At 45.5% G+C, this 12,045-nt stretch overlaps 1 pseudogene; it reads right to left on the reverse strand.

Annotated features, from left to right (window-relative positions):
- Nucleotides 1-11,426: 11,426 nt before the first annotated feature.
- LOC114627620 lies at nt 11,427-11,863 on the reverse strand (annotated as a pseudogene).
- Nucleotides 11,864-12,045: the final 182 nt, after the last annotated feature.

The following is a 12,045-nucleotide window of genomic DNA, read 5'->3' on the forward strand; positions in this document are numbered from 1 at the left end:
TTGGGGCCAGTGAACTCACCTGAAAGCAGCTTCCCAATAAACCTGCCTTTAATATAACCTGATCTGGCTTGAATTGGCTCATTTCACCAGTGGAGAAATAATCTATCACTTTTGTATGTGATTCCTTCACCTGGAACATTCAAGAAGTCCTGACATCTTAGGCTTTTCTTATGAATAAATACATACATCTCAACAAGCATAAATAACTCCCCTCTTCTCCTGTGGGACTGCACAAGGGTATCCTGGGTCATGGTTGAGCAGGTACCTAGAACCCCGAGATTCTCCGTGGAATTCTGCGTGAGAACCGGCAGGAGTTCAGTCCCTCCCATCATCCAGGATCCTGAAAAGCAGTCACATAGATCTCCATAGAGTCACATAGGCCAGGCTATAGGCCTCAGGCCCTAGGGATTTACATACTAATGAAGGCCAGAGGGCAGAGCAAATTAAACATTCCTCCCCCAAATCCTCCCCCAATCCTCCCCCTTTCTCCCTCCCTATATAACTGCCCTGAGTTTTTGGGGGGTACGCCTAGATCCATCTATTATCCACCATGACAATAAACCTTTTTGGAACCAAGGACTTCCTCGTGTTACTGGGGCCTGTCGCCGCCAAGGCCCCCAGGCCGCTGGAACCATAGGACTTCTTCCCTAATGTGGGACCCGCCACGGTAGCGGAAGCCCCTCCGGGGCTTGTGCCGCTGTGGCGGCCTTCTTAAATTTTCCCCACATTCTCCCTTCAGTTGTGTGGGGGTGTGTAGGAGCCTGTTATTACCCAGTGGTGTCAGGATTGATAGCTGAATAATGCATGCGTTGCTTTCCTCCTCTTCTTTTAAAGTTATTTTTATTTGATGGGTATGGGTGTTTTTTTTTTTTTTTAAAAAGATTTATTTATTTTGTGTATATGAGTACACTGTAGCTGTCTTCAGACACACCAGAAGAGGGCATCAGATCCCATTACAGCTGGTTGTGAGTCACCATGTGGTTGCTGGGAATTGAACTCAGGACCTCTGGAAGAGCAGTCAGTGCTCTTAACTGCTGAGTAGTCTCTCCAGTCCCTGTGTATGGGTGTTTTGACCATGTATGTCTTTGCACCATGTATGTACAGTGACAAAGGGCCCCAAAAGGGCATAGGACCCTCTGAAGCCAGAGTTACAGGAGGTTGTGATCTGCCATGTGGGTGCTGAGGACCGACCCTGGAGCTGCTGATCATCTCCCCAGGACCCCAACCCTGTTGAGACAGGGTTTCATAGAGGCCAGGCTGGCTCCCCCACATTCTTCCTTCACATCACTGTGAAGATCCAGTCTTGTCTGAGCCCTTTTCCTCTCAGCCCTGCCTTTCTTATTGTCAAGACTCCGGAGTCGCAGTCTAGGGAATTCTGACCCTGATTGCTCTTCTGTTCTTCCCAAATGGACTCCTTGATTTTGTAACTCAGGCTGTGTCATTTGCTGTGAGGAATTCTTCTTCCTTTGTCTTGGCTGAGAGTGTGTGGAACCTGGCCACCCTCTCTGGGTTCTCCGGAGGCTACCCTGACTTTTATGCCAGGGGGAAGCCCTTCCTCATCTGTTTCAGTTCAGGGTTGCAGATAACTTTTCACTTTTCATTTCTTTGAAGACAGAGTCCTGTTTCTGTTGTCAGTCTCCTTGCTTTGGGGTGATTTCTCAGCTAAAAGGGAAACTGCCCTCTTCAAATCAGTTTCAAAACCAGAAGTGCCCAGAAATGCTTTGCATACCCTGGGAGCTTCACTTTCCTGCTGCTCTTCTGAGTGAGTGTTGTTTTCAGTGAGTGTTGTTTTAAGTCCTAATTAGGGAACTGAATGTGGGTTGAGAGTTGGGTATTTTCTGGTGCTACCTGATGTGTTTATAAAAAGATAAAGAGAAAGGGGATATGTTCTATGGGTGTGTGGTGAGGTGGGGGGAAGGGGATGTCTCAGTGGGCCCATGCCGAGGCATCCCCTCCTTCTGAGGGACCAGCCACAGACGGTATAGTATGGAGTAGAGTTTATTCAGGGCATGGGGAGGGGAGTTAAGAGGGTAGTAGAGGCAGAGAGAGGGAGAGACGGGGATGGGGGGAAAAGAGAGAGAGAGAGAAGTAGAGGAGCAGAGGCTGGCCATGAGCATGTGGAGAGAGAAGGAAGGGAATGGGGGAGGGGCGAAGGGGAACAAGAGATCAAGAGACAAGAGAGCAGGAGAGAGAGGAGGGGATAAGCAGCCCCTTTTATATTGGGCCGGCCTACCTGGCTGTTGCCAGGTAACTGTGGGGCTGGCCTTTAGACAATGCTAACACTACCGATGCACACACTGCAATTAAAGTGAGGATTATCAGATGCTGTCTCTGCGGATGGGGCCAAGCTGGCCTATGTGGAGGCCATGATGGTATAACACAGCCTGTTCCTCTGCCTGGTGGCAAAATGTAGCACATTTTGGCTGTGCTACAGCAGGCTGGAGAGCTACTGTGGAGTAGAGAGATAGTTTTAAATGTTGCCTTGACACAATCTGGAGTCTTCCAAGAAGAGAGTCACAGGGAGGGACTGTCTAGATTAGGTTGATTTATGAGCATGTCTGTGAGGAATTTTTTAAATTGAGTTAACTGAGGTATGAAAGACCCACAGGAACCATTTCCTGGGCTAGGGCTTAGACTGAATAAAGAGGAGAGAACCCATTGAGAGGAAGAATTCTCGAATTTATTCTGTCTGCCTTGACTTAGATGTGGTTAATTTTGTCAATTGCTTTGACTCTCCTATTGTGATTGACTGTGATCTGGAATTGTGAGCCAAATGAACCTTTTTCCTCCGTATCACTTCTGCTGGGGCTTCTTGTCACAGTAACTAGAAAGGAAACAAGAGAAGCATCAAGTTTTGCAGGGACTGACTTTTTTAAAATAACGGGAACAATGTCTTTACTTGTGTCTATGGTTACTCTGCTCACAGCTTCAGGGCTGAAACTCCATTATTGGTTGTTTGGTCTCTCTCTCTTACATCACATTGGCTGGCCTCCCTTTATAAGAGAAAGCTCATGCCAGAGGGCTGAGTGCCTTGTATAAAAGAGAAAGCTGCCTGTGGGAGAGATCACAGGGCAAAAGAGCACACAACAGGGCCAGGAGAGCAAGACAAAGTCATTGGGTAACAAACCACTCTTGCTGTGACTAATCGAGTCCCAAGAGAGCAACCATACTCCCCAGAGACTTAACTCATTTGGTGAGAACACTAGTCCTTTAAGTCACCTTCATCACCGTTTGAGATGTCAAACCATAGTCTGAATCAAATACCAAATAGCTCAACTAGGGAGAAAAAAGCACCCAGTGGCCTCTTACAGTCGAGTGAAGAAAATAAATAAAAAAGGAAAGGAAAGGAAAGGACGTGACTGTTCCTAGGTTTGGACAAAGTTTATTACAGATGTGTGTGGGGGTGGGGAGGGGAGAGCTAAGCCAGAGACAGACATATAAGGGAGAGTCCAGAGTGGTCATGACCCTGAACCAATGGAGTTGGGGAGGGGGGACCGAGTATAGCTGCCAGGAGGCCAAAAGTATGAACAGAGCAGAAAGGAAAGGGTCACCAAAAATGTCTGGATTATATAGGGAAGAACCTCTGGGGAAAGGAAAGTCCGGCCCCTGGGCTGGAGAGTTCAGGGTAGAGGGTGGGGTATGCCAGCTGTATCCTGTAACAGCTAGGGACTGAGGGATGCTGGGAGAACTTGGAGGCCAGGTCTGCTTTGGCTTGTGAAGTAGACACCTCAACTAGTTGTCCCATGTTTGAAACTTAATAACCGGCTCCCAACATCATTTTGTTGAGGACTAAGCTACAACATGCTTGATTTACATTTTAAAAAATTTATTTTTATCCTTATAAGGAATAGTTGGTCCATGCAAAATGAACTCAATGGTATTTTGAGGGCTTTTTGTTTCATTTTGCTTTTTTAATTTTCTTTATAGGTCTTTGGCTGGTTTGTTTTGATTTTCTTTGTGTGTGTGTGTGTGTTTCTTTCTTTTAGGAGAGTGTGAAAACATGAAATTGGGTGGAGAGGGAGAGGGGAGAATCTGGGAGGAGTTGAGGATGGAAAACATGATCAAAATCTATTGCATAATTTGTTTTTCAATAAAAATAACTATGTTATTAATTTTTTTTTTTAAAAAAAGGAAAGGGCATGACTGGGCCTATGTATGGCAGAGGAGAAAGTTTATTGTAGATAAAAGGGAGAACATAGCCAGGTCAGGGACATCTGGGGGAGTCCAGAGTGGGCATGACCCTGAACCTCTTGAGAGAGCCAAGGAGGGTAAGGGAGAAGGGAACTAGGTGCAACAGCCAAGAGGGCAAAAGGTTTTTTAAAAAAAAAGGCAAGTAATTTAAATGTCTGGATTATATAGGGAAGGGAGCCTCTAGGGGAAAGAGCCCAGCCCCTGGGCTGGAGAGTTTGGGGATAGAGGGCCACGCATGCCAACTATACCCGTAACAGGTTGGGACTGAGGGATGCTGGGAGAACCTGGAGGTCAGGTCTGCTTTGATATGTGAAGTAGACATATCAGCTGTTTGTTCTGGGTTTGAGATTTCACAGTTATTGTTCTTATTATTATAAATGCAGGTAAGCAATGAACAGCTACCAAGGGATTTAATAACAGCTCAAGATGGCTTCAGGGGCCTACTAATAAGGCAGCCTGCATCAACATCTCATCTTCTGATAAGGATATCGGCCATGCTGGATTAGGAGGGCACGCTTCTCCAGGACAGGTTCCCTCCCGTTCACGAATTAGATCTACTACGATGGATGGTGTGTCCAAATGAAGTCATCCTACAGCAGAAGGAGTCAGACTCAACTGATGGATTTTGGAGGACACAGATCAACTAGAGCAGGGCCTGGAGCAGGCTCTACATTGAGTAAGGGCTCCCTGGGTCTAAAGTCCCTGCATAAACTCAGGTGATTATGCAACAAGGTCACCCAGCTGTCATCGAGAACTGGGCTGGTGGAGTGGATGACCCCAGACTGTTTGTGAGACGAGAATGTAACCACCTGGCACTGAAGTGTTATCTGTTCCCCAAGGGTTCGTGTGTCACAAGTGTGGCAATATCAAGAGGTTGGTGACATCTGGAAGAGACCAGGCCTAGTGACAAGCCCTAAGGTCAACTGGGGACGTCAGAAGACACTGTGGAGCATAGTCCTTGTGGAGTCAAGTTTGGAAATATGACCTCCCGTCTCCCAAACCCTCTTGCCACCATGATGTCATCTACCATGAAGTCCTCCCACAGGACTCTCAGCTGTGGCAGGTGCCCTGTCCCTCAGCCTCCAGAACTGTAGCTAAATAAGCCTCTTGTCTTCATAAAGTTACCTAGCCTCGGGTATTCATCACAGCCATGGGAAATAGACTAGTACACTCAAAGTGAGCCAAAACAGGGAAGAGGCAGAGACAAGGAAGGTGTACGGGGTGTGCAGAGACAAAGAAGAGTGTGTGCTTAGAGTCTAGATTCTCTTCTTAGTCAGATGGCGAAGTACTTGGAAAATCACCACTGGTTGAGACCATCACTGGTTGAGACTGGCAGGGAAAGGGAAGCCTGGGGCATTTTAGGTATTTTTGTATGTGGTTCTTAGAGGGACAGATATGCATAAGCACATTCTCACTTAACTTCTGGGGATGGAGAGTGTGGAGAAACACTGACCTCAGGAGATGATCAACCAAACATTGTTTCTCTGGCGAAGACAAAGATGGCGGCTAGGTGTCTAGCACAGAAGCCTCTTCTCTCCTTTCTCAATGACTTGTCAAGGGACTTAAACCATCCGAGTCCTGCTGTTTGGCGTAGGTAGTGGTTCCTAAGCCTCACGGTTCCCTCTGGGTCTGCCTTCTCTGTCACCTGACACCCACAGTTGTTGGTAGTTGATTTATTTTAAAACATCACTATGCATCTTCGGGGTGACTGCTGATGAATGTCCTCTGTGACTAAAGGTCACAGTAGGTGCTGTCATGTGGCAGCCGTGGCAGCCGTGGCAGCCGTGGCAGCCGTGGCAGCCGTGGCAGCCGTGGCAGCCGTGGCAGCCGTGGCAGCCGTGGCAGCCGTGGCAGCCGTGGAGGTTGCCGCTTCACAAACATTTTAAAACTCACCCAATCTTTCCATAAAAACTTACGTTGTTGGTTTCTTTTAGAACTTCATGCATAGTCTTTATATGGTTTCTGGATTCCCTCCCACACTCCTGCTTCCTTCAAATTCACGGCCTTTTTATTCTATAATTATACATTTGCATATGTGTATATATTTCATACCTACTGAGCCCAATTAGAACTATTTGTATGTGTGTGTGTTTAGAGTTGACCACTAAAATTACTTGATTTCTACTTCATGCCTTAAGATGAAATACACTGCCTTCTGGTTTTTGTGGTTTTGTGTGTGTGTGTGTGTGTTGGACATGTGTGTGGAGGTCTGAGAGAGGTTGGGATTAAGTGCTCTCCACTGAATGTATTGAGGAGGTTTCTCACTTGAATCCACAGCTTCCTGGCTGGCCAGCTTGCTGCAGGGTCCCCTGTGTCTGCCTCCTGAGTGCTCTGGGTTACACGCAGACTGTAAGGCCAACCTGGTGTTCCTGTGGGTGATGAGGATCTGAACTCAACTTGGGTTTGTCACTATATACATACATACATACATACATACATACATACATACACACACATATACATATGTACACACACATATCACACACACACACACACACACACACACACACACACACAAAAGCCTGGCTCCATGCTGCCTTTCTTAAGGACTAACCTGCTTTGAAAACTGAACATATACCATCTTTCAACACGTTCTCTACTTTAAACATTTTTGTCTTCGTGCGTTTCTTTCTCTCCAACCTAAGCTTACCTTTTTCTCTTTCTTGTCCTTTCAATTTAATGAGGATACTAAACTCAGGTGATTTTTTAATAATTTATTAGTACCAAGGTAAGCCTGTTCTGCACAACTAGTTTGGATTCTTTTCTAAACTCATTATTAAGAAAAGTTTCCAGCCAGGAACCTCAGACCGCTGGAGGAGAGCTGTCTCCTAATTTGGGAAGCTTGTTCTTGAAATAGCTCTGGCTTCCTTTCGTGGGATGAGCTGCCACCGACATGAGTTTGTTTGTTTTGTTTTACTTCATTCTAGAGAGGGTTATAGGAAGGATCGCAAAAGAACCTTATACAGGGTACAAGAAGGCAGGCACAAGAAGGTAGAGTTATGTAAAATTTCAGTCAAATGTGCATTTTCCTCGTGGGCATTGACAGAAAGCAGGTCAGGTGTGGTTTGGGGCTATGATCAGGGTGAGGGCTGTCTGCAAAGGGAGAAGGGGACTTTTTAGGGTGATGGAAATGTTCTCTGTCATGACAGTGGTTACACAGCAGCCTATACTTGTCAAAAGCATCAGACTGTGTACTTAATTATATGTAAATTATACTTGGGTAAAACTGATTTACAAGCAAGAATGTGAGTGTAATAGGAAGCCAACATCCGGATGCGCCAGGATTCCCATAGGAGTTGGAATACATTTCTTGTTTGTTTTTTACTTACATATTTTATTTAGGTATCATAAACACATCTATTTGCTTTATGCCCGAGGGACACCTCCAACCCTTTGTCCTTTGGGAATCAGTCCCCATGGGTTAAACAAAGACTTTAAATAGTCTGAGCTAGCTCATTTGCTAGCCATTATTTGCAAGAACCTAGGTTCCGTAGCTTGGTTTTCTTTGGGTGCAGTGGTGGTATTCACAGCCCCACAGGCCCCTCCCCTGGGTAGACTTTCTATTCCTGTTTTTAACTCCTTGTAGCCAAGGCCATGTTCTCTGTATTCCTGCATGGGCTGTATCCAAGCTCCATATGGGCGCCTGTGGCTGCCTTCAGGTACACCTGCTGCTCTCTGAGGCCCCAAGCTCAGCCAGACACAAGGTCACGGGGAGGCCCCTCACCACCTCTGCCCTGGCCTTGGCCAACCTGAGTTCCTTATACTCTCAGGTTGCTGCTTGAGAGGCCTCAAGTCCATAGATTTTGCTCCTGCCAGCCACCTGGATGTGGGCCCAGGAGGAGCCTATCCTGCCAGTCAGCTGTTGCTGGGAACCGTGACAAGAACAGAGCTGAGTCTTCCTGAAGCAACACAAGAAAGCAGAGAGAACGTGGCAGAGGTGGAGCAAACATTAGCCCCACTGTGGGCAGGAACTGCGTTTCATCTAGAAAGGCTGACATGCACCCCCAAATAAGAGGTGAACTGACAAGGAAGTGGAGGACTGCCCGAGTCTGCACCCCCATTCTTTTGGTTTGCTTTTGAGACAGCTTCCCTGTGTAGCTCAGACTGGTCTTGGAGTCTCAGTCCCACTGCCCCTGCCCGCAGTGCTGGCTGAGGTTGCAGTCCTGTTGTCCTGTTGGCTCCTTCATGCTTTTTGTTGGAACACAAGCATAAGGCCAGAACGCAACATGTGTCCTCGCTTTAGTGTCCCTTCTTGGGTTTCTGATGAATAACAACAAAAGCCTATCAGTGTGTGAGGAGCCTGCTCCACCGCAGTCAGCCCTTTTAGGAACTCTTTAAAGAGGGTTGTTAGCCTGTGTGCCCAGCTCTGATTGAGCCACGGAACTGGAGTGACTTTGAGGCAGTGTGATGCGCTGGATAGCTCTTTGGTGCCACTTTTGATATTAAAGATAAGGCGTTAATATTTTACACCACCTAGGCTGGGTTTAATCAGCCAACTCTCTTGTAGGTTCTGTGGCTCACAAACACTTCTTTGGTCTAGCGATAGCATGTGTTGGGTTAAGGCAAGAGTAAAATGTGAGTCTTTGTGGTTATAAAGGGAGAAAAAGAACCCTGGCTGGGGCAGAGGGCAGTCATCGCCACAGAAGTAGAGATGTGTGGGCATGCGTCACACAAGGCAGTCAAGGGGGCAGCAAGAAGTGGTCTGCCTGAGAACCAAAGCACCAAGTCCTTCCAGCATCCTTTATTGTTCCACCAGACCCTACTTAAAGAGATTTTAATATTATATACATGTTTATACATAATATAATATTATATTACATATATTATACATGGTATTACATTGAATATAATTTATTATATTTATTATTGTATATAATATAAGCATATTATTTAATTTACTTATTATAATTTAATATTATATAATTTAAGAATTATAAATGCTTAATTTATATTGTATTTCTTAATAATACAGTCTATAATTTATAATTTAAGTGAAGAAAACAAGTGAAGGAGCACTGAGTCCAGGCACCAGCCCCTGATGAGAATATTACCCTATTTGCAAGAACTTGAGGCTCAGGAAGAAGCTACCTTGGTGGTGGATTTCCAATATATCTGAAACTCATTTCTTTCCCGCATCTAACTGTACCCATTTATAGGATGGGTATGTCAGCAGCCGCCTTGCACACATGCTGTGTGAGCATCAAACAGAAAGAAGGAAACTCCACAGGCATCAAAATTTGGGTTGCTCAAGTTATATAAAATCACATGGTACCTGTGATAACCCACATGTGTCATCTGACAGGCGTTACGTCATGTCTAGATGACTGACAGTACCAAGCACAGCATAACGGCTGTGAAAAGGGCTGTGTTGGCTCTAACAAGCTCTTACCCTCTCAATACAGACATACTGTTTTATTCCCATTTAGGTGAGTCTGAGGATGGGGAACCCTGAGATACAAGGGAGCGATTATGCATCTAAATTAATATTTTGTTAATACTGAGAATTATTTACCAGACAAGCAGAAAATTTTGAAAGGTGGAGGAGGGGACGACAGACCAACTACAGACTTTAGGACTCAAAGAATGACACTGTGGTGAGTTCCATGTATACATACACATATGGAATATATGTATACACATTTTACATATACTTATATCATGCACACACACACACACACACACACACACACACGGCATTGTTCCTATATTCTAGGGAAAAGCAGAAGCTGGAAATGAGATCTGGAAATGCCAGTGGTTCCAGGGGAAGCTCAGTTGTGAAGCCCTTGGCATATGTGGAGCCTGGGCTCAATGCCCAATACTGCATACAACAGCCACAATATACCTGCTCCCTCTTCCCAGAAGTCCCCTGTTGGACCTTTAGAGCATGCTAGAAATTGTGTTTTTTGGTGATCTTCCCCAAACTGAGGCTTGCTGCTGAAGTTCTCCTCAGTAGATCTCAGTTAAGGCTGAGTTTTCCTGCTGTGCAGCTTAGTAAGAAGCTCCCCTTCACATCCTGTGACAATACACTCCTCTCCTTAATTGTTAGTGAGGCACATACTACAGGGACCCAGAATGTTGACCTGCGCCTGCCTCTAGTGAGAAGGCCACTTATCCCTCAGTGTTGAAGGAGTCTTGTGGACAACCTGGGCCTCTCCTTTCACCTGGAACATAATGAGGTGGCCACTCATTTTTTTTTCCTGATAGAATAATATCAAAAGAAGCAAGTAAAATAAATGTTTAATAAAATCCAAAATTTAATAGAGTAGTGGTCAAGGTGTATGAGATTCGATAGAAAAATCACCTATTGAAACAGGAACCTGAAAACTCACAAAGTTAATTTCAAAATGATGAATAAATTCCAACCTTAAGGTGACAGACACTGAGGTCATCTGGGAAAGATTTTAAAGCATCTACAATAACAAACAAACCTTAACCAACAGATATGAATGTGCTTGAAAACGAAACCAACTGAGATTCTAGTAAAGGAACGGGAACCACAAAGAATGACGTGGAGGGGCTAGAGAGCCAGCTCCAGAGTTCCCAGTGCTTGCTGCTCTTGCAGAGGACCTGAGTTCGAATCCTAGCAGCGATGTTTGAGGCTCACACCTGTCACTCCAGCTCCAGGGGATCTGAGGCCCCTGGCCTTGTGGGTCCCTGCACTCATACGCATACCTTGTCTCTCACATATACACATGATTAGAGCATGAGATAAATGTAAATAAAGAAGTGGACATTTAGAACTGGACTGTGTCACAACCGAAACTACAACACACAAGCTCAGTAAAGGGAAGAAGCCCGAGAGAGAGAATGAAAGAGTATGAAACTAGAGCATCAGAGATGACCCAACTTCAACAAGTATGTGGATTTCTATATACACATATGCATGCAATAGCACAGAAAAAAAGAGGCCACAGATTTTTTTAGGAGAATGGGGAAGTTTGGAGGGAGGAAGGGAAAGGAAAAAATGCTGTAAATTATAATTTCTTTCTTTCTTTCTTTCTTTCTTTCTTTCTTTCTTTCTTTCTTTTTTTTTCTTTTTTTTTTTTCGAGACAAGGTTTCTCTGTATAGCCCTGGCTGTCCTGGAACTCACTCTGTAGACCAAGCTGGCCTCGAACTCAGAAATCCGCCTGCCTCTGCCTCCCAAGTGCTGGGATTAAAGGCGTGGGCCACCAACGCCCGGCTCTTTCTTTTTTTTTTTTTTTTGATCAAAAACAACAGTCTTTATTGGCCTCGGCTACTTGAGGGGGATGAACCGGGAGGAGTGGGTGGCACCAACATCCGGCTGGCCGTGCTTGATGGGCTTGTAGGTGATGGAGAACTCGCCCAGGTAGTGTCCGATCATCTCTGGTTTGATCTCCACCTGGTTGAAGGTCTTGCCATTGTACACACCCACCATGCTGCCGACCATCTCAGGCAGAATGATCATGTCCCTCAGGTGGGTCTTCACCACCTCAGGCTTCTCCATGGGCGGTGCCTCCTTCTTGGTCTTTCTCAAGCCTTGAGCAGGGAGTGCTGCTTCCTCCGCAGGCCACGGTTCAGGCACCATCTCTGGCGGGTGCTGTACAACTGCATCAGCTGCTCATAGGACATGTCCAGCAGCTGGTCGAAGTCCACACCACGATAGGTGAACTTGTGGAAGGTCAGCTTCTTCTTCTGCTCCACTTCAGCCATCTTGGCGACTGCTTGGAAAAGCATAAATTATAATCTCAAAAGAAAAAAATGTTGATTAGATCTTAGCATTTATTATCCTGTGACAAAAGACCTAATACTTGTCTCATTAGAGTCTCAAGAGAATAAGCGTAGAATTAAAAAAAAAAAAAAGCTAGAAGACGTAGGGGCTGAAATACTCCTCA

The sequence above is a fragment of the Grammomys surdaster genome, unplaced genomic scaffold (assembly GCF_004785775.1).
Source record: "Grammomys surdaster isolate TR1022 unplaced genomic scaffold, NIH_TR_1.0 255, whole genome shotgun sequence".
NCBI classification, from domain to species: domain Eukaryota; kingdom Metazoa; phylum Chordata; class Mammalia; order Rodentia; family Muridae; genus Grammomys; species Grammomys surdaster.